A 21606-nucleotide genomic window follows, 5' to 3' on the forward strand; every position below is an offset into this window, starting at 1 on the left:
ACAGCTCAGCCACCAACTATTTCCCAGAGGTGACAGAGCCACCACTGCCCTTGGTAAAGAAGGCCAGACCATCTATCTATCTCTTAGGCAGCTGGTCTTGGGAAGGAAAATGGCCTATTCAGAGATGAACTGGGGACCTGTGTCCTCACTGTCCTGGGCCACAGCTGAGCAAAGGCAAAACAACTCCCCAGCCAGTCACAGGCCTCTTCTCTGTGGACCACAGTAGGACTACCAGCCCCCCACACACAGACTCTGTGACACATTATGGCTGAGAGCATCACCCCAGCCTCTCCCTCCTTTGTCAATGTTTGCTCCTTCTCCTCAGGGAACAAGACTGAATTCCCACGGAGGGGACTCAGGATACATTACATTTTTGTTATTCAGACTCCATCAGCCAGTGACTTGGCCTTTCCCTCTGAATCCTATTTGGAAATTCCTGGTCAGACACCCAGAAATCCTCCCAGGGTCATTTCACCGAGGTTGCCCAAGTCAGAAGGGCAATGGATGAAAGCCTTTCAGGCACTTAAGGATAACTGGGAGGAAAAGAAAGTCAGCCTTAGAGCGAGGAGTCTGGGGACAGAAGCTGCCCCAGGTGATGTTCCCCTGTCCTTCAAGACAAGGCAGGACAAACAGGTTCTGCTGACAAGGCCATTTCCTTTGCATTGTTTCACTTCATTTCACACAAAACACATTTGGCAACTTTCACAGACTCACAACCACAAATGGGATTGCACGCAGACCGCCTGAACACTGGGCCCTTCTCCAACTGCCACTGCCACACAATTTCACAACTTGATCACTTCCTGTCCTGTTTCCTGTTTCCATGCATGTATATCACAAGTTCCTCGAGGACAGAGACCCTATCTTCCTCTTCTTGTGTACCCCGGACTCCAAGTATAACAATACTGTAGCTTTCAGAGCAACCCACTTTCCCATTCATAAGCTCATCAGTCCTCACAGACACACCCCACAAGCCAGGATAATGCTCATTTCACAGAGAAGAGGTCAAGGCCTGGAGAAAGTCTCCAGTTTGCCTGCAGTTCCCCAGCTGCTAAAGGGCAGAGCTGGGACTAGTCACAGACCCAAGTCTGTCCTCCTGCACCTCTGTGGAAGGGGCCATCTCTAACCGGGCAGGCAGCCCTCTTTTTTTGCACACCACCTAGCACATCACATTGCAAATGCAGATACTTCAGCAAGACCTTGTGGAGATAGATATTCCCAACTCTGAGACTGCTTTCTCTTTTTCCTTCATGGCAGCACATTCTAAGAGCATCTCTCCTGTTACTCCATCTGCATTGTTTTGGGAATGCTGAGCCTGCCCAGGACTTTGGCCTGGAGAGGATGGAACTCTCCAAAACTTGGGTCTTTGAGGTGGCCTCACACTTTCTGCATCTTTTTGGGGTGGAATGGGCAGCAACAACAGCTGAAAGCAGGATGTCTACACTTGCCTCTTGCTAGAAGCAACTATCCATAAGCAATGGCTTCTGTTTCTGACCCTCCTAAGATGAGGAAAATGTGGAGTTGTGATCCTCCAAAGAGGGAGGGGGTTGGTGGTAAGTGGTCATAGCCAATCCTTGCAGCTGACTAGCCTGGGTAAATCCTTCCCATTGATCAGCCACCAGCAAGCAAGACTCAACTACAAGAAGAGGGTGTACTCAGCCCACAAGAAGGGTGCACCTACAGTACCCAGCTTATGTGATAGGGGAGGCTGTGCCACTGGACACTATAGGACACCTACTATATTAGGCCACACTACAAAGACATGGAGTTAAAGCGGCTCTGTCTAATACATAAAAACAAACACAGGGAGGCTGCCAAAATGAGGAGACAAAGAAACATGGCCCAAATGAAAGAACAGGTCAAAACTCTGGAAAAAGAACTAAACAAAATGGTGATAAGCAATCCATCAGATGCAGAGTTCAAAACACTGGTTATAAGGATGCCCAAGGAACTTAGTGAGGACCTCAACAGCATAAAAAAGATCCAGTCAGAAATGAAGAATACACTAATTGAAATAAAGAATAATTTACAAGGGAAACAACAGTAAAGTGGATAAAGCTGAGAGTCAAACCAATGATGTGGAACATAAGGAAGCAAAAAGCAACCAATAAGAACAACAAGAAGAAAAGAGAACCAAAAAAATGAGGATAGTATAAGCAGCCTCTAGGACAATTTCAAGAGGTCCAACATTCTCATCATAGGGTGCCAGAAGGAGAAGAGAATGAGCAAGAAACTGTAAATCTGTTTGAAAAAATAATGAAAGAAAACTTCCCTATTTTGGTGAATGCAATAGACATGCAAGTCCAGGAAGCACAGAGTCCTAAACAAGACAGATGCAAAGAGGCCCACTCCAAGACATGTCATAACTAAAATGCCAAAGGTCAAAGATAAAGAGAGAATCTTAAAAGCAGCCAGAAAAAAAGCAGTTAATCACCTACAGGGGAGTTCCCATAAGACTGTCAGCTGATTTCGCAAAAGAAACTTTACAGGCTAGAAGGAATTGGCAAGAAATATTCAAAGTCATGAAAAGTAGGGACCTAAGCCAAGATTGCTGTGCCCAGCAAAGCTATCATTTAGAATTGAAGGGCAGATAAAGAGCTTCCCAGACAAGGAAAAAACTAAAGGAGTTCATCATCACCAAGCCATTATTATATGAAATATTAAAGGGGCTTAAGAAAAAGAAGATCAAAACTATGAATAATAAAATGACAAAAATACATATCTACCAACAATTCAATCTAAAAAACACAAACTAAGCAAACAAATGAACAGAGACAGAATCATGGATATGGAGAGCGTTTTCATGATTGCCAGATGGGAGGGGGGTGTGGGGAAATGGTGAAGAGGTGAGGGGATTAAGAAGTACAAATAGGTGGTTACAGAATAGTCATGGGGATGTAAAGTACAGTATAGGAAATGGAATAGCCAAAGAACTTATATGCATGACCCATGGACGTAAACAACAGTGGAGGGATTGCCTGAGTGATGGGGAGAGATGAGTGGAGGGGGCAAAGAACGGAAAATCAGGACTACTGTATAGCATAATCAATAAAATATAATTTAAAAAATGTGGAGTTGTGAAAAAAAGAAAATGTGGAGCCCACCCTGCATGGGCTACTCTCTTATGTGTCTAAGACCAAGCAGATTCTTGCCTACAAGACAGTTCTGACTCATTGTAATTTTAATAAAAGGTTTTCACATGTTTATAACCGTGAGGGTAAGAAAGGCCTACTTAAGGCACAAAAACACAAAAACTGCTAGGAAAAAAAGACTAAAAATCTGTCAATATAATCCAAAATGGGCAACAATAAAAGATATAACAATGTGCCCTGGCTGGTGTGGCTCAGTGGATTGAGCACTGGACTGTGGACCAAAGGGTCGCCAGTCCGATTCCCAGTCAGAGCACAGGCCTGGGTTGTGGGCCAGGTCCCCAATAGGGGGGGCGTGAGAAGCAATGACACATTGATGTTTCTCTCTCTCTCTCTTTCTCCCTCTCTTCCTCTCTCTCTAAAAATAGATAAATAAAATCTTTTTTAAAAAGGTATAATAATGTTAAAGAAAGTGACATATTAAAATATCTATAGCATGTATAACTGGCAAAGGATTAATATTCAGTAAATCAGCAATTCTTACAATTCAGTAAGAGAAAGGTGAAGAACTTAATTAAAAGGAGGCAAGACTATAAAGAGTCACCTCCTCATAAAATAAACAGCCAGCAGGAAAGGAAAACATGCCAAACTCACAGTAAACAGACAAACACAATCAAAATACTAAAATGTTTGTTTAGCAAATTAGCAAACATTAAAAAGACCAATAATATCCAGTGTTGACCTTTAGCTAGATTTACCAAGAAAAAAACAGAGAAGATGCAAATAAAATTATAAATGAGAGAGGAGACATTACAACGGACACCACAGTAATACAAGAATCATAACAGACCACATGAACAATTATAATGGGACAATCTAGAAAAAACTGGATTAATTCCTAGAAACATAAACCTATCAAGACTATGAAATATGAAGAATTAGAAAATCTGAACAGACCACTGAGTAAGGAAATTAAATCAGTAATCAAAAACCTCCCAACAAAGAAATGCCCAACCAGACAACACCACTGGTGAATGCTACCAAACATTTAAATAATTAATGCCAAATCTTCCCAAACTCTTCCGAACAATTGACCTAAATACACTTCCAAAAACAAACCCACATACAAACTAATGGCTAACAAATACATGAAAAAGTGCTCACCATCACTAACCATCAGGGAAATGCAAATCAAAACCACAACCAAATGCCACTCGTACCTGTTAGAATGGCTATTATCAAAAAGTCAAGAGATACGACAAATAGCATAATCTCACTTATATGTGGAATCTTAAAAAACTGAACTCATAGAAACAGAGTAGATTTGTGGTTGCCAGGGGCAAGAGGGTGGGGAAAATGAAATATCAGTCAGAGCACAAACTTCAAGTTAAAGAAGGAGTGAGTTCTGGGGATACAATGTACAACGTGACGACCACCGTTAACAATACCGTATCGTGTATTTGAAAGTTGTAAAGAGACGTAGATCTTAAACGTTCACACCATCCCAACAATACGGTAATTATATAAGGCAATAGATATGTTAAGTAACCTAATTGTGATAGTCATTTCAAAATATATATGTGTAACAAATCATCGTATTTTATACCTAAAACGTACGGTATGTTCTATGTCTGTTATATCTTAATAAAGTAGAAGAAAAGAGGAAACAACGTGCAGTTTTGGGAGCTAGGAGGGCAGTCAGGTTGCACCAGACTTTAAAATGTGTACACTCTATGGCCCGGCAGCCCACTTCCAACCTGGAGAGACACTCACGCTTGCGCATGAGGAAGCACGTACAAAAATGTCAATCCCAACATCGTGAGCGCATACCATAGGAGCCACCTAAATGGCCTTTAGAAAAGGCACGGCTTAAAAGGGCATTGCACAGTCGTGGCAGGGACGTCATACAGCAGTTAGAAAGAGCAGCGAGCGCTGGCATGGGAAGGTTTCCAAAGACACATGAAGTCAAAAAAGTGAATCATTTAACCGCATGCATAGCACAATCTATTTATACTTTAAACACATCCATCCACAAACCCACACACGGTTTACATTTCCATACGTACAGATATGCATGTGCAAAAGGACAGAAGTACGTCTGGAGAAATACATGCAGACTGGCGGTAACGGTTGTCTCCGGTAGGGAAGTGGGCCTGCGGACCCAGCAGCGGAGGGACTTTTGCTATGACTGCTCTGTTGGTTGATGTTTTTACAAGAAACATATACTCATATATTACATATGCAATTTTTTAAGAAAAAGGAACTGCTTAGGTGCAGGGCAGCTCAAGGACAGACTTACAAAATCCATTGGGCCTGCATCCCCTTTCGGGGCGCAGGCAGCCTGACTGCGGTGTGGAGAGGGGACCGGGTAGAGAAAGGGAGCCACCACCTGCCAGGGTCAGCCCTGCGAAGACAGCAGCATGTTTTTCTTCCCAGATGTATTTTTCCTGACTTTCTGACACCCCCCGTGGACTAAACCTTTCCCCAAAGCCCCTTCACCTACCTTCCCTCCCTTTCCTGACTTGATCTCACTGTGCTTTTCTGCTTGAATGAGGCTACCGTCCCCTCCGCTTTTGTATCCTTAAATTGTAGTTTTCATAAATAAGAGTTGGAAAGTACAATAATGTGTCAGCTGTATGTCATAACAGGATTCCTGCTGCTAAGAAACTCCCTGAATTGACAGGGGTTATTTTCTTTTCCACTGTGCCTCAGGTCGGGTCCCCGGAAAGCAGACTCTGACTCTCTGAGATTTGCATGCAAGTGGTTTGAGGGGGCCAGTTCTCAGCAGCAAGACCTCTAGGAGCGCAGAGACAGGGTCGGGTAGAGGACAAGGCTGGGCTGTGATGCACTCCCAACAAGGGCCTCCACTCAGCCCCAAAGGAGCTCAGGTGCTGAGAGGGCCCTTTGGAGTCATCTCCAAATGAGGAGAGTGGGCTGGGCCTTGACACCCCTGCATGGACCGATCAGTGGACGTGGGCTGTCTCTGGGGAGCCGGTAACTTTGGCCCAAGCAACTCCCTTCAGCTGGGAGCCAATCCTGGGCAGACTCAGCTGTGGTGGCAGCCTCAGCCCTGAAGAGGGATCTGGAGCTAAGTATGCACGCATCTCTGAGGTTGGAGGAAGTGAGGAATGGCTACATGTGTTTAATCTCCATTGAGTTCTTTCTGGTATAGTCAGCCACCAATGGGAGCATCCTGGGTGCCCAACTCCCTCTTTAGGATTTACGAAGCTCTGTTTAGAGGGGAAAATATCTAAATTACTGAGAGGGAAATGCTTTGACCAGAAATAGCAAGTAATGTTTTGAGTTTAAATGCCCTGGTAATTACTTCATTTCAGCATGCATATCTAGAAATACCTTAATTCACAGCAAATCGGGTCCACTGCTTGAAAAGTAACAAGACGAGAAGAGAAACACCACATTTTTGCTGCAGGTAATGTCTCGGCTGTCTGGAATTAAGCCCCCTGGTTCTCTCCCATGCTGGTCCCTTCAGCCTGTCTGCTTCAGGCCCGTGGGCATGAAGTCCACGTTCTGTTGAGACCCATGGGCTTCTGTCATCCTTAAAGGCTGAGCCCAGTAAGGACCCACAGTTATCAGCATAGAAATGTTTATTCTTATGCCATCCCTCCTCAGAAAGGAAGTACTGGCTCTTTCCTCACAAATTCCGGAGAAACGTGTATGGCCGTGTTTAGACCTTATGCTTTTATTTGGCAGTTCTAGATCACTGGAGGGGGGGGAGGGAAGGCAGGACTTTGAAAAACCTGGTCCCTCCAAAGCTGGCAGACTGCAACGCTGGGGGAGTGACTCGGAAGGATACAGTGCCTCCAAACACTTGGATTTGCTGAATTCTTACTGTCTGGCAGGTCCAGAGCTAAGCCCCTAATGTGCACTTCTTGTGAGGTCTTCTTTAAACCTCACAACTCTAAGGCGAGTAATAATATTCTCTGTTTTATAAGTACTGATATTATTTGTTTTACATATAAAGAAATTGAGGCTCAGAGAGGTTAAGTAATTTGCCTGAGGTCTCAGAGCTGCCAGGGAACAGAAAGGTTTCAGTCCAGGTCTGGCTGCCCCCAGAGCTGCCAAGAAGGAAGGTATCTGCGCAATGACTCAAACAGGTCAGCCAGGACAGAGAATAGTAAGAGCCACAGTGCGGAGTGTTAGGGAGGGGATGCAAAGGACGCCCACGTGCTGCGTCTGCAGTCTGCTCTAACGACAGAGGTACTTGCCACGTTCCTTGTCGGCCACCTTGACCCTTTAAGGAAGCAGGACAGAATTATCAATACATATGCAATGTACATGCAGGGCTGTGCGTACGTCTTGTCAGTGTACATATACAACCCTGCATGTTCATTAATATACACAGGTGACAAGGACTTGTAACTAAATAATGCCATTAGCACACCACATATAATGAATAATGTGTTTGATTTTCCTGACTGACTTTAAAAATATCTTTTTATCATTGGTTTGCTTGAATCAGTAAAAGAATACTTGGAGCTTTAAAAAGCATTTTAAAAAATACTTTTGAAAAATGTCCTGGCTGTGGCCCGTGAGCCAGGCTGTCCTTCAGTCCTGCAGATTCCAACCCTGCCAATCACTGTGCCTCCCTGCCACCTCCCCAACCCCCCCACCACCACACCATCCCCCTGATTCACTTGATGCCCTGCCCTTCATTCTACCACGGCCTTTCCCTCATGGGGTCACAGAACAGTAGGCTTCTCTGGCCAAACACATGGGCTCCACCTGGCCTTGCCCCCGTCCCAGGGCTTCTGCTACTCCTGAGGACATCCCTAGCTCTCCTGCACTGCAGATGACCCAGCTGCCTCTGCCTGATTTGATTGCAAAAGAGCTTGGGGCTGAAATCCGGCACCATGGGCAGTTGAGAAGGAAATGCAGAAACCAGACGTGAAGAGCACACTGCTTCCAGCGGGTAAAAGCCCCATGATACCTGAGTCTCCAAAGCAGTCCATTCCCTGAAGAAAGGGGAGTACCCGGGGTGCCAATATGCATCCTTGGCTTCTCGTGGCCTCAGGATTCCTGTGCCGGTCCCTCCCCAGAAGACCTGGCTGGGAAACATGCAGTCACTATGTGGTCTCTGGCTCCACATGAGCTCGGCACAGGACCAGGCAGGCCCAGGAAATGACCTTCAGACAACAGGGCTCACGGCCATGACCAAAACATTTCTTTCAAGTATTTTTAAATGCTTTTTAAAGGTCTAAGTAGTCTTTTACTGATTTGTCGAACAAACAAAACATATTTTTAAAGTCAATCAGGAAAGAACACATTATTTATTAGAGTATGTGTTGGGTATGCTAATGGTATTATTTTGCTACAAATCCATATCTTTTATAGATACCTACTCAAGTATGTATGAGTGGAATGATATGATACCAGGAATTGACTTTCAAAACCACCAACAAAACAAAGTGGAGCTGCGAAGACGAGATGAAGCCAGATGGCGTGCTCACCGCTGAAGCTGGGTGACGGGTATAGCGGGATTCTTGACACCGTGCTTCCTACTTTCCTGTGTGCTTGAAGCTTTTCAATGAAAATTAAGCCTGGATGGACCTACAGGGTATTGTGGGAAGTGAAATAAGTCAGACAGAGAAAGGCAAACACCATATGATTTCACTTATATGTGGAATCTAAAGAACAAAAAGAAAACTAACAAACAAAATAGAAACAGACTCACAGATACAGAGAACAGACTGATGGTTGCCAGAGTGGGGGAGGGGTGGGGAAACTGGGTGAAAAAGGTGAAGGGATTAAGAAGTACAAACTGGCAGTTACAAAATAGCCACAGGGATGGAAAGTAGAGCATGGGGAACGCAGTCAATAATACTGTAATAGCCGTGTATGGGGCTGGGGGCCACTCTGTAAAGTATATGATTGTCTAACCACTATGCTGAACACTTGAAACTAATAAAAATAATACTGAATGCAAACTGTAGTTGAAAAATAAAAACAAAACTAGCCAATCGGCTGAAAATAATAAAGAAAAAGTTAAAAATAAATACAGGGTGAAGCAAAAGTAGGTTTGTGTCCATTCTTGCCTGGGCCCTGGCCACAGCCTCCCATGGTGTCCCTTTCGCCCTGTCCAGACCACCCACCCCACTGTTGGCAGGGGGAGATTTAAACTCCCGACTGCCTCCTACCAGGTCAGCGTCGCCTGAGGCTTCCACCATCTGTACGATGACATCTCACACCCCTTAGGTGGGCCAAAGCCCTGGGCAGCCTCATCCCTCCAGCCCTGTGCCCTCCAGCAGCTCCCCTTCCTCCCTGCCCTTCTCTCTCTCTCTGTCTCTCTCTCTGTCTCTCTCTCTCTCTCTCTCTCACACACACACACACACACACACACACACACACACACACACACAGACTCTTCATCCCTACGTCAGCCCCGTGCTCCCTTGGCCTGTGTGCCTTGTCACATGGCCCAGCCTGGACGGAACACAAAATCCTCCCTTCTGCCAGGCTCAGTCTGAGGCGCCTTCTCCAGAGGCTCTCCCCAAGGCCTTTGCACCTACACGCACCGTGCTACATCCTCTATACCCTCCTCACCCCCACTAATCTGTCACCTCTCCACAGCAGCATCTAAGCCTTCAGTTCTGGGAACTGGGGTGCTGGAGACAGATATTGAGAGTGGTCTGATGTCGGCAGTACTTGCCTTAGGAAAGTGGAGATAAGGAGGGTGTGTGAGGGATGAGAGCCGAGCCCCAAAGACATCGCTCTGCGCTGGCAGTGGGATTCCTGACCCAACCCAATGTGGAAAGAGGGTCAGAGGTGATCTCTGAAGATAGAATAGTGACTCTAGCCTCTCCCTGAAGAGCCCTGGGGAAGGCTTATTTTTTCATGGGGGGGGGAAGCTATATGGAGATTAAAACACAAAAAATAGGAAGAGGGTCCTGCGCTTAATAATTAAGAGGATAGAACAAACATCCATAGAAGGACATCAAAACATTGGATGTCCTGTGATTTGTCCAGTGTCTTAAAAGGAACAACAAATACATGTGACTTACAGGGCAAATCAGCGCCGAATTAAGCACATGCCCATTGAGTTCTCACAGTGCACTCAGCGCTGTTCAAGAGCTATGAGATACCATAAATGAGCCAAAGTCCCCTGTCCTTGTCCATAACTGTTAACACTCATACTGGGGAAGCAAGAGCCACACACATGAGGATGCTGGGGAATAAATCGATCACTAGGTGGGGAGGACCAGTTGAAAAAATTCATAGGTGCCCAGAACAGGGCTTCCTCAACTTTACTGTGTACACAAAATACCCGGGGGTCTTGTTCACATATGGATTCTGATTCAGTAGTTCTGTGGGGAGCTCACGATTCTGCGTTTCTCCCATGTTGTGAGAGGAGGCAGCTGCTGCTGGCCTGGGACCCATTTTGAGTAGCCAGGACCTTAGTGATTGGACAGAAGCAGGTAAGCTGGAGCACTCAGGGAAGGCTCCATAAACAGGGCCAGGACCTGAGGCAAGGTGGACTGGCCCAGGCAAGGGGGCTTCCAGCTGGGGGGCGTGGCCTGAGCAGCGACCTGGAGCAGTGGTAAGCACACAGGTGGGGGAACCACTGGCCCAGGAAGTCAGTGTGCTGGAACTGAACATTCTCATTTACCAGCAGCAGGAACTGAAAGGGACCAAGGTATGTGGAGTCTTAAATGCCAGGCTGAGGAGTTCCAATTTATTTAAAAAGGGAATAAAGAGTTGGGATTGGTTCTTGAGTCAGACTTTACTGGCACATTCAGGAAAAGTAGAAGGGTAAGGAATGTACATTCACGCAGAGGAGAAGGCAACATGGAGTCCATTTCTCTCACTCTCCACTTTAAGAGATTCAGTTTAGCTCCTTGCACTGGGTCCCCATCCCCCGCCCTCCCTCCCCTCGCCTCAATCCAGGCCTTGCTCTCTGAATCCTTGGCTCTGGAAACCTATTAACAGGAGGACTAAGTGTCAGATGATCCATGAACATGAGGAAAGGAGCCTTCTTCTGCAGTTCTGTGGAGCCTTTCTTTCTCTCCACGGATGTATAAACAATTCAACAGCACATGATAAAAGTACAGGGAGGGGGCCCCCCATTAATTTCCTTGAGGCAAATGATAAGCTGGCAGGTTTGGCTCGGTGGGAGGAGATAAACGCTGCAAACAAGGCTGAGTGACTGTTGAGACCCGAGCCTGGTACGGATGCAAATTAAAATAAAAACTATATAAACAGCAGCACAATCGCACCATTCAGGGCTCCGTCATTAGCAGCCAGCTCTCCAGGGCCATAGCCCACAGAGACAACTTCCCTTTCTTCTCCGTGCTCACTAATTTCCAAGCTAGTCAACAAAAGGAGGCAAAGGACAAAAGCAGTTCTAATTGATGAGGCCCTGGGAGAGGGTCACTGGGGAGGTTCATCTGATGTGTGCAAATGAAAAAGCAAATGTGATGTGTCAGACCAGCTGAGGACTGTGGAGGTGCCTGGTTTCTCCTCTCAAAGCTCATCATAGCCAGAGGACAACCCAACAGTCACGTCCGTCAGCCCGGCTTCCCAGGGCCAGACAGCTCCAAGTTCCCAAGATGCTGCCTTGCACAGGCGGACCCCGTTCAATAGCCAGGCCCGCGATGTAACACTCACACCACAGCAGCCTCCACCCTTGCCTGCGGAGGACAGAGCTCATTCATTGGACTGTCAGGAACTCTCATTATGGTGAGCAGTCGTTAGGGTGAGTAGACACTGCCAACCAAAGCCCACCTCTTCCCCAACATTCAGGTTCCAGCAGGGAAACGCTACTCACAAAGCACAGGTTTCCCTCATTTTCTTCCCCTTTGGCTGACATTCCTGATCAGCTCTGTGGCTCCAAATGACAGAGCTCGCCAACAGTTTGTTTCACCCACATGCCCTGCTCTCCCGCTGTGAAGATTTCTTCACTCTTCCAGATTCCTTCACACTCAACCTCCGACCCGGGCTCCTCCCCACGCTTGGAACGCCCCACAAGTTCCCTGCTGCCCGTCTACCCGCTTAGCCTCACAACTTCTGTTTTCTTATTTTAAAATGGAATAATAATCCCTGCTGTCCTTATCTCATGGGCTATTGGGAAACTCAAAGGAGATGAAGCACATCGGAGCCACTCTAAATTGTATGCATGTATTCACAGAAATGTCCTGACTGAGTTATAGCCCTGGGCCGTTTAGTGACTGCCACAGTCTCCCTCTTCATTGTTAGATGAGACAATTGTTTCTTTTTTTTCCAGCCAATAGGAAGATGAAGATTCTTGCACATCAACACCAAAATGAACATGCAACATGTTTAAAGGATGGAAGTTAAAACAGCCACCGCAAGCCCTTCCCCACCTTGACCCCTTAGTGGTCCCCAGAGCATCTCGCGCACACGTGCATGGTACTCACTCTCTGCATCCTCAGTTTCTGCTTCCCGCCCGCTGCTCTGACCTCATGTGGAAAGGTGGGTGCCTGGGAGAGAGAAAGACCAAGGAGAGTCGTGAGGGTGGATTTCTTTTCTCTAAATGTAAGTGTTGCTTTACTTCGCCCCTTAGGGAAGATTTCATCATTTAGAACAGGGGCTGTGCTTGAATCTACCTGTAAACGCCGTGCTTTCCCAGCTTACACACCACAGGGCGAAGGGGCAGCAGAGAGAGGAGAGACATAGGAAAGTCCCATGACCAGGCTGCCCTTCCGCCCCTCCCCAGTCGCCAGTGGTCACTGAGCTGCATGGCTAGTCTCTCATTTCCCCTGATGAGAAGAAGAAGGGAGGGGTTATTTGCATGGACAGCTTCTGACTTTAGGGGATAAGAAACCCCAGCACTGTTTTCCTCAACACTTCCAAGCTCTGGCTGCATCAGCCTAGGCAACGCCAGTGAAGAATAATAATGTGGAATTGATATGCTCTGGTCTTAAAAGTCTTTTCCAAATGACACTCACATCACCACTTCTTTAGTTTCCTAGGGCTAGACAACAAAGTACCACAGCTGGGTGGCTTGAAACAACAGAAATTTACTCCCTCACACTTGTCCAAGATCAGGGTGTTGGCAAGATCGGAGGCTCCGAAGGGGAGCCAGCCGCTGGGTCCGTGGGCCAGGCCCGATCTCGGGCACGCTTTGGCTTGTGGCTACACCCCCTAATTCCTGCCTCAGACATCACAGAGTCTTTCCTTTGTGTTTGTGTAGCCTCTCCTCTCGTAAGGACACCTGTCAGTCCTCCTAGGGACCATTCTATGTCCAGAGCAATCTCTTCTCAAAGTCTTTACATCTGCAAAGATCTTTTTTTCCAAACAAGGTATCTTCACAGACTGCAGGGGGACCACTGTTCAACCCACTACAGCACCCGAACAAAGGGAAAGCAGGAAAATGAGGAAACCATGCTGAGCCTCTGTTCAAACCTGTAAGAGTTCGTGGGACCAGGTAGGGACTGGAGTTACTCAGCCATGTTATGGCAGCAAGGGCCATGGGTTACGGAATGAGCCTTTAGCATGGCTGTAGCAGGGAAGAAGGGGTGCTAACTGCGAGTCTGCCCTCGGCTGAGACCCACAGAGGGCACTAGGTGGCTGGAATGACAGAATCACAGGGAAAGATCCACATAATCAATATTTCTCTCCACTCATGCACACCCTTCCTCCCACCCCACTTCTGCCTGCTGGGTAACCTACCACCAACCCAGAGCTCTTTACCCTCCTGGGGGTGTGAGCAGCATGGGCCGAGCCCTGAAATGCTCCCAGCAGGCTGTGTGTCCAGCACGTCGCCCCGCTGCCCTGTGGAGGTCATCCAACTTGGTTCATTCGGGACTGCCCAAGTGACTGCCCATCCGCGACTGGGCTGTGAACACAGGATTCAGCATTTAACTTTCTTCTGCAGCTGTTAATGTTTTCAAAAGGAAAATCTATAACTTAGTTAACAAAATCCAATCTAAAGATAGGAAAAAGTTCTCCCAGGTACTAGAATTATAAAAGTTCCCGTCTCTAAGGAAGAAAATATTGAATGAATCACCATTCCCAAGTTTCAAAAGAATAGTTCCTTAAGTTATTAGTGTCGCCAACAAATCCCTGCCAGTTGCATAAACAAACAGAAGATGTGTCTGTGATGGTTACCAAGAAAACTTCTGAGACCTGAGATGTACTTTGGTCGAGGCCACCTCTCTGATATATGTCTTGTTTGTCAGGCCTGGAGCCTTTAGCACTTGAAAGTCAAACTTTTTCCCACAGGGTTAGAAAAAGGAAGTCCAGCAAATGTGGTCTAAAAAAGTTTGGGCCTGAGTGAAGGGGCTGAACTTCAACAGGTACTTATTGAGTGTGTACCTTGTGCTGGTCACTGTAACAGATGCTAGGGACTTAGCCACAGACAGCAATTCAAACGCACCCCTGCTGCCATAGAGACAGAGAGAGAGGAAGGGAGACATTAAATTGAGCATTACACAATAATTGCACTTGAGCTAAATGCTACAAAGCAAGAGTTTGGGGTGTCATGGAGGCACATAGCAGGCCCTTTGCACACCACAGATGATCTGAATGGAAGCACAGGACACAGGCACTTCACCCTCAGAGATAATGAAACCTCCTGTGGGTCTCCTCTGAAGGGTTTTTACACTCTCTCCCGCTCTCTCAAGGACAGCAGATGGGGGTCCTTGCCCCTCCACGAGCTACAGGTATTTGAAGGAAATCATCAGACAGCTTTGGGGGCAGTGTGCCTATGAGCCCAGAGGGGACCCTAAAGCCCCTAAGGGTGGGAGAGGGATGCTCTTGGGTGGACGAATGCAACAGAAGCGGGTCCCCAGAGTGGAGGTCAGAAAACAAGACACTAACCACCTCATACTTATTTGAACGGCTATTATCAAACAAGCCAGAGAACAGTGTTGGCGAGGACGTGGAGGATACCACCGTACATTCTCACTGCCGGTGGAAGTGTACATCGGTCTAGCCACTATGGAAAACAGTATGGAGGTTCCTCAAAAAACTGAAAATAGAACTATCCTATCATCCAGCAATCCCACTTCTGGGTATTTATCTGAAAGCATTGACATCAGGATCTCAAAAAGACATCCGCCCTCCCACGTTAACTGCAGCACAATAGCCAAGATGTGGAAAAAACCTAACTGGCCATCAGCAGATGAGCGGGTAAAGAAAATGTGGTACACACGTACAATGGAGTATTATTCAGCCTTTAAAAAGAAGGAAATCCTGCCACATGTGACAACATGGATAAACCTTGAGACATGCCGAGTGAAATAAACCAGTCAGAGAAGGACAAACATTGCATGAGTCCACTCACATGGGGAATCTTAAATCGTCAAGTTCACAGAAGTGGAGAGTGAATGGTGGCTGTCAGAGGCTGAGGGGAGGGGCAACGGGGAGTCGCTGTTCCATAGGAGCATAAAATCTCAGTTACGCAGGAGTGCGTTCTAGAGATCCGTCGCACAGCTCTGCGGCAGTAGTGCACCGTACTTCGGACACCTCAGAGTTTGCTAAGAGGCTAGGCCTCACATTAGTGTTCTTATCACAGTGGAAGGAAGGAAGGAAGGGAGGGAGGGAGGAAGGGAGGGAGGGAGGGAGGAAGGAAGGAATAGAAAGAAAACAAGACTTAAGGCCAAGGGTTGACAAACTCATGGCCTGTGGGGGTGCAGATCTAGCCCTCTGCTTGGTTTTTTTTTTTTAATAAAGCTTTATTGTACACTCATTATTTATGTATTGTCCACGGCTGCTGCCTTCACAGTGCAATGGCAAGTTGAGTCATTGTGACAGAAACTATGACCCACAAAGCTGAAACTCCTGACTACCCTGTACAAGGGTAACAGCTGTTGGTCGTCTTGGTATTCTCCACATTTCTGTCTTTGATATTTTCCTACTGGAAAACTTAAAGTACTCCCCCACTGCCTACTAGTCCGTCACTTTATCCCCAGACGGGGGTTTGCCTTATTTGCCACAATTCTAATTCCACGTTCCGAGGTTGCTGTGTTCCGTGAGGTAGTCAGCAGACTCCTGTGGCTAATTAAATGTAAATTTACACTAACTACACACACCTTGCTTTAGATTCCTCAGAAATCTACCCTCACGCCAGAATGCGTCAAACATTTTCACTTGGACCGTTTTACAGGGAGGAAGGCAAAAGCCCCAAGCGAAAGCTCACACACTAAGAATACCGGAGTGCCCCTGTGAGCCAGGCTCTGTTTTGGCCACATCACTGTATTTAGCCCTCACGCCAACCTTGTCCGGTCAGAAGAACCATCCTTTCCTCACACACGAGAAAACAGAGGCGAAGACATGTTAAGGAAATTGCGGAAATGCAGAGCAATTTTTGAACTTAGGTCTGCCAGTCTGTGTCCTTTATCACCACGTTCACTACACTGCTGCTTGAAACTTTGCTATAGAACTACTGGGAAGAATGCCATCACTTTGGATAAAGAGATGGTCAGTAGGAACCAAGGGAATCCACTGTGCACCACGGATAGTATCAGGCTGCCCCCGCAGCTCACTGCCACTGCTGGTTCCTTGGAGCCTTGGAGGGTCAGTTGCGGTTTGGCTCCTTTTGAAGCCTTGCAGTAAGGGTGCAGAGAAGGGGGAACTATTCCGAGGAACGTTTGCCTTATTATAAGGCCATGGAAGACTGCAGTGCTCCCTGCAGTTTTTCATTTCCCCATCAGCCACTCTCTAAACACTCCTGCTTCTCATCTTGTTGAGGGAACCAGGATTGTGAGGCATTTCTGGAAACCACGTCAGCCAAGGACAGCCATGAGCCCAGGGGTGTCTGGCTCAGAGAAAACAAGACCTGATGAAAGCCTGCGAGCGGTGAGTTATTTCTTCCCGAAGGCTTGCCGTAGCGCGACGAGCAGCCTTCCATATGTTCCATTAGAGTGGAGAATGAAGACCAATAGTTGGAAGTAAAATGAAAGCATATTTTTGGCTCAAAAGTTGAAAGAATGTTCCAACGACTGGAAATCCCTAACAATGGAATGAGCTGCTGGGGTGATAAGCCCACCCAACCCTGCAGTTACCCAAGCAAGAGCTAGATGACGTCTGTCAGGGGTGCTGTGGTGTGGATTTCTGGAAAGAGTAAAACATGAAGACTCGTTCACCTCTAGGGTCCCATCCAATTCAAAGAGCCCACAGTTCCGTGAACAGAGACCAGTCTGGAGACCGTACTGAGAAAAAATCAGTGCTGTGGACCTCTTTGCTCTTTCCAACTCCCTCCACGTTCTGATCACAGAGCGCTAAAAGCTGGTGCCTGCTTTCAACAAAGCCCCAGGCACCTATGGCCACAATCCAGGACTAACCAAGTACTTATGACATAACTGTAAGAAGAATGATTTCAGTTTGTCAAGTGAACCTGTGAGTTCTCTGGCTTTGGAATAGGCAGCAGGGAACGGGTGATCAAAATAATAATATTAACTAATATTTATACTAAACTTTGCCATTTACAGAGGCCCTATGATCCAATTAGTCTTCACAACATCCCTGCAAAGGAAGCCAGCCACGGCACTCCTGCGCACAGGACGAGGTTGCCTGCTTCCCCCACAGCTGCGCACGGCTACAGACCTAACGAGTGACACCTCGAAGACAGTGCGGATCACATCGATAGGTACCATTTTGACCAACGCCCTACAGAGACTAGCTGCGAATTTAGGCCTATTAGTGAAAATGTGAATGCAGGTGGTCCTTCGGCGCATGGAACCCGGCAGAAGTGAATATGCTGCTCAGAACATCGTGAACTTACAGCATGCACTGTGTACGAGCCTGCCAGGGTTTTCCAGCGCTGAAATTTTTAGAATGAGTTTCACTTCCTAAGCATGCATTCATCTCGGGAAGCTAGAAACTGCAACGGATAATTATCAAGGCTCATGTCATTTAAATACAGGCTGTCATTATTGTTCATCGCTCATATCAGTAGTATTGGATTTTACATCCTGTTTTCCCATCAGGTCTGGGCTGAATCATCTTCTCTTCTGTCACAACACTGGCCTGTGGAGGCACCCAGAAGGAAAACCACCTGCAAATGTTAGTTACCCTACATGCTGATTAGGGGATGCACACAAACGATCCCCCTCCAGTGTCGCTGGGCTTCTATTAGAGTGATTAATGAGCCTGTGAATCACTGGAAATAGCCACCTCTGCTTCTACAGCTGGGAAACATCCCTCCTCAGATACCAGTACATACCCACCGGCCCTTAAGGCGGGCAAAGCTTTTATTTAAAGAATAGGGTTACTAGACCTATTGTTGAGATCACTTCGTAAGGTATATATCCGTGTTGAATCACTACGCTGTACACCTGAAACTAATGTAATATTGTGTATCAACTCCAGGGTCCAGCAGAAGTAAGGCCTGCTTGAGTGTGGTTAGTAGGGTAATAACATGGATGTAATAGTTTATAGTTTTAATTTGAACATTTCACCTACAATGTCACATGGTGTGCTTGAGTGTGCTATTGTTGAGTGTGCTATGATTTTGTAATAAAATATTTTGTCATAAAAAAGGGGTGTTATTTGTGCTGGACCCTGTATAATTTAAAATGATTTTAATTTAAAAAAATTGGTCAGACCGATATGGGGTAAGGAAGGGGCATTCAAAGCAGAGGAGCCATTTGGGAAAAGGCCGGAGGCATGGAAGTGAGAGCCCCTTCCGTGTCGCGAGCACGGGGCCACCGGGAGGCTGGGCAGGTGGCTTGGAGCCATAGTGCGAAGTCCCTCAGACGACAAGCATCCGAGAGCACCTGGCGCTGCAGTCCAGTGCTCACTGAACACGCATCCCCTCTGGAGGAGATGGAACATCACCAGCTTTCAAAATTACCAGATACAGCATGCCTTTTATGAAACAAAATGGAGTTTTTAACCCCAAAATGTATTGTCTCAGGGTCAGCTTTCCTAAAGACGTTTCTCATGTTAGTCATCCTGGCCCCACCGGTGGGCAGGAGGGGTGTTTCACAGCTTTTCCGCGTCCCCTCCTGATCGCCGAGGTGGAGAGCGGGAATGAGGCATTGTGAGGTTTCTTCTGAAACATCTTGTTTCACTTCCATGACAGAGAGGACCACTAGAAAATCACAGGAAAGGCCCAGAGATCTGCCTCGTCTCTGTCCTGACACGGGCCAAACAGGAAAGTCAACACAGTCTTCTTCCAGGCTAATCATTTACAAAGGTGCTGCCCCGGCCAAGCTGGGCATGTGCTTTAGGGCAGAGCAGGGGGAGGAAGGAAGGCAGAAGTTGTTTTTGTTGTTGTTGTTTTACCAGCGGTAGGAATGAGAGCAAGCTCTTCTTAAATCCTATCCTATTGGCCTAGTGGGTGTAAAAGAAAACAACAACCATCCACATTGAAGTATTATTGATTAGAGCTAAATGCATGGCTTCATTTTATTTTATTTTTTTATCAGAGGGCTCCTGGAGTCAAATGCTTTAGTCCAGTCCCACTGGAGAATGTTGTGTTCCGAGGCTACCCTGAAGAAGTGACACCCTGGCCTAGCAATCAGAGGGCCTGGGTTCTTTCCCTGATTCTGCAACCCTGAATTTGAGCAAGATCCTGTCTTCTCTGGGCCTTAGATTCATTTGGGAGAGGAGAGACACTGTGCTTGGCTGTCTGTGTAATCCCTCCCTGCCATCACTGGTGTCCAGGGATTCTGCACCACCTGTGCCGAAGCCAGCTCTGCGGAAAGACAGTGCCCTGAGAAGCCGTCATAGCACCACCACCCCGCCTCCCCCCGGGACAGCGGGTTTTACCTGAACCATGCCAAGTGCGATTCCCTGGGGCCATTCGCATTTACCTTTGCACTGGCTGGGGTAGAGCGGTTTCAGTATAAACAAGTAAGACAATGATCTAGGAAAGCAATGGTCTCATCTGGTTAGAACAAAAGAGGAAGGCTCAATCCTCATCAGCATCACTGAGAACATTTATGACACAAAGAGAAAAAAGCACCATCAATCACTTCCAAGGAGGCCACGACACTGCTCTTCCCACTTGGGTCACTAAGGTTGGCCAATCCCACGCTCAGCTCACGGTCAACACTTTCTCTCCTCACCCATCGCCCCAACCCTGCTGGCTCCGCTGAGTGGTGCGTGCATGTGTCAGTTTCTCCAAGCACCTGTCACAACGCGGTTCTCTCTGCCAGCAAGGGCCAGAGTTTGTTTACCTTTACCTGATCTTTGTTTTCTGCACAAATCAAGTATGCAGAAATAATTAAGAGTACACGAGACAAGCACATCACATTTTTCTCTGGAGAGGAGGGGGAAAGCCCCGGTTGCTCCACGAACCATCAGCTATGTGGTACAAAGGAAATCAGGTCAGTGGCTCCAGTCGAAGGCAAGGCAGGAAACAGAGGACATAGCCTTGTCAAGCATGCGATGAATCTATAACCTGCAAGGTCTTCATAGAGGTGAAATGCATTTTCCCAAGGGGCAGCTCTGCTCAATGCCAAAGCCAGTATCACCCCGGAGGCTCCATCTTCCTCCTCCTGCCACTGTCTACAGCAAATGGTCTGTCATACAACCCGTGTGCTGTGCTTCTCCAGGAGAGGACTATTTCCAAATTGTTCCCGCTACTGTGTGAGACATCGGGCAGTGGGTCAGAAGCAATAGAACATGCGACATCAGGGAGCAACGACAGTGGCGAGTGCTGAAGTCCAGGGGAATAGATGCACACGGCCGTGTAGCGATGAGGGAGACAAAGGGCCACCCCCGTATATCTCAGCTGCCTGGAGAGCATATCACTGAGTTACAGCAAGGTTGTACAATTCTGATATTGATTGCCCCAAGCCATTAAAAATATATATTTAACATGTAAATTTAAGAAACCAAGACTATACTACAAAGGTTTAAAGTCTTTGATTTTTTTTCAAGAACTAAACTTTAGATACTAGGAGAAAGTATTCTATTTGGAATACATCATTCCCTAAGGAGGCTAGGAGGCTGGGAAAATAGAACATGAATGTATATGAGAACTGGCTCCAGGTTTCTGCCTTATTGTGTGTGTCCTCATCTAAACAACTAAATAAGTATTAAGGTGGTGATTGCCACAAATGGGAAAAAGGAAGCAAGTCTCACATATACTACGCTGATGATGATTCCATAACACAGAAATTTCACAGGCATTTTGGATGTTGTATACGAAAACTCCTCTGAAGCGCTCACAATGGGCCCCAGGGAATGCTGGTCCTGGCAACGCATCAACAGCACCAGCGGCCACTCCCCCGGTATCAAAGGCTGTGTTCCTCCCAGAGGGGCTGCTGAAAGCCCAGCCTCTGGCAGAGCTGCCAAAATCTATACTGATCACTAGATGATGACATCTAGAGGACATCAAGGATTAGAGTGATTGTGTCAGGGTGTGATCTGCTAGAGCCAAACGCTTGCATTTCCAAATGGCAAGCCCTTTTCAGGAGCAGAGGCAAGACCGTGCGGACCTGGCTGTGCCGGGAGCCATGGAAACTGTTTCACAAGCTGCTGTCCTTAGGCAAGCGGCGCTCCTGAAGCCAGTGTTGGTGCGCAGTTAAGACAGGTGTCAACTCCTCACCCGCCGCACCCAGGGTCTGAAAGCCTGCTAAAAGGACAC

At 47.0% G+C, this 21606-nt stretch overlaps 1 long non-coding RNA gene and 1 pseudogene across 1 annotated transcript; one reads left to right on the forward strand and one right to left on the reverse strand.

Moving 5' to 3' along the window:
- Positions 1-8133, reverse strand: part of LOC112297915 (nucleophosmin pseudogene) — a 57470-nt pseudogene extending 49337 nt beyond the window's left edge.
- Positions 8134-11450: 3317 nt separating this feature from the next.
- On the forward strand, positions 11451-18498 carry LOC123478944 (uncharacterized). Its single transcript, XR_008426956.1, has 3 exons — positions 11451-11783; positions 12328-12599; positions 17498-18498. It is a non-coding gene; the product is annotated as an uncharacterized lncRNA (long non-coding RNA).
- The last annotated feature ends 3108 nt before the right edge of the window (positions 18499-21606 follow it).

Source organism: Desmodus rotundus, chromosome 5, assembly GCF_022682495.2.
Source record: "Desmodus rotundus isolate HL8 chromosome 5, HLdesRot8A.1, whole genome shotgun sequence".
NCBI classification, from domain to species: domain Eukaryota; kingdom Metazoa; phylum Chordata; class Mammalia; order Chiroptera; family Phyllostomidae; genus Desmodus; species Desmodus rotundus.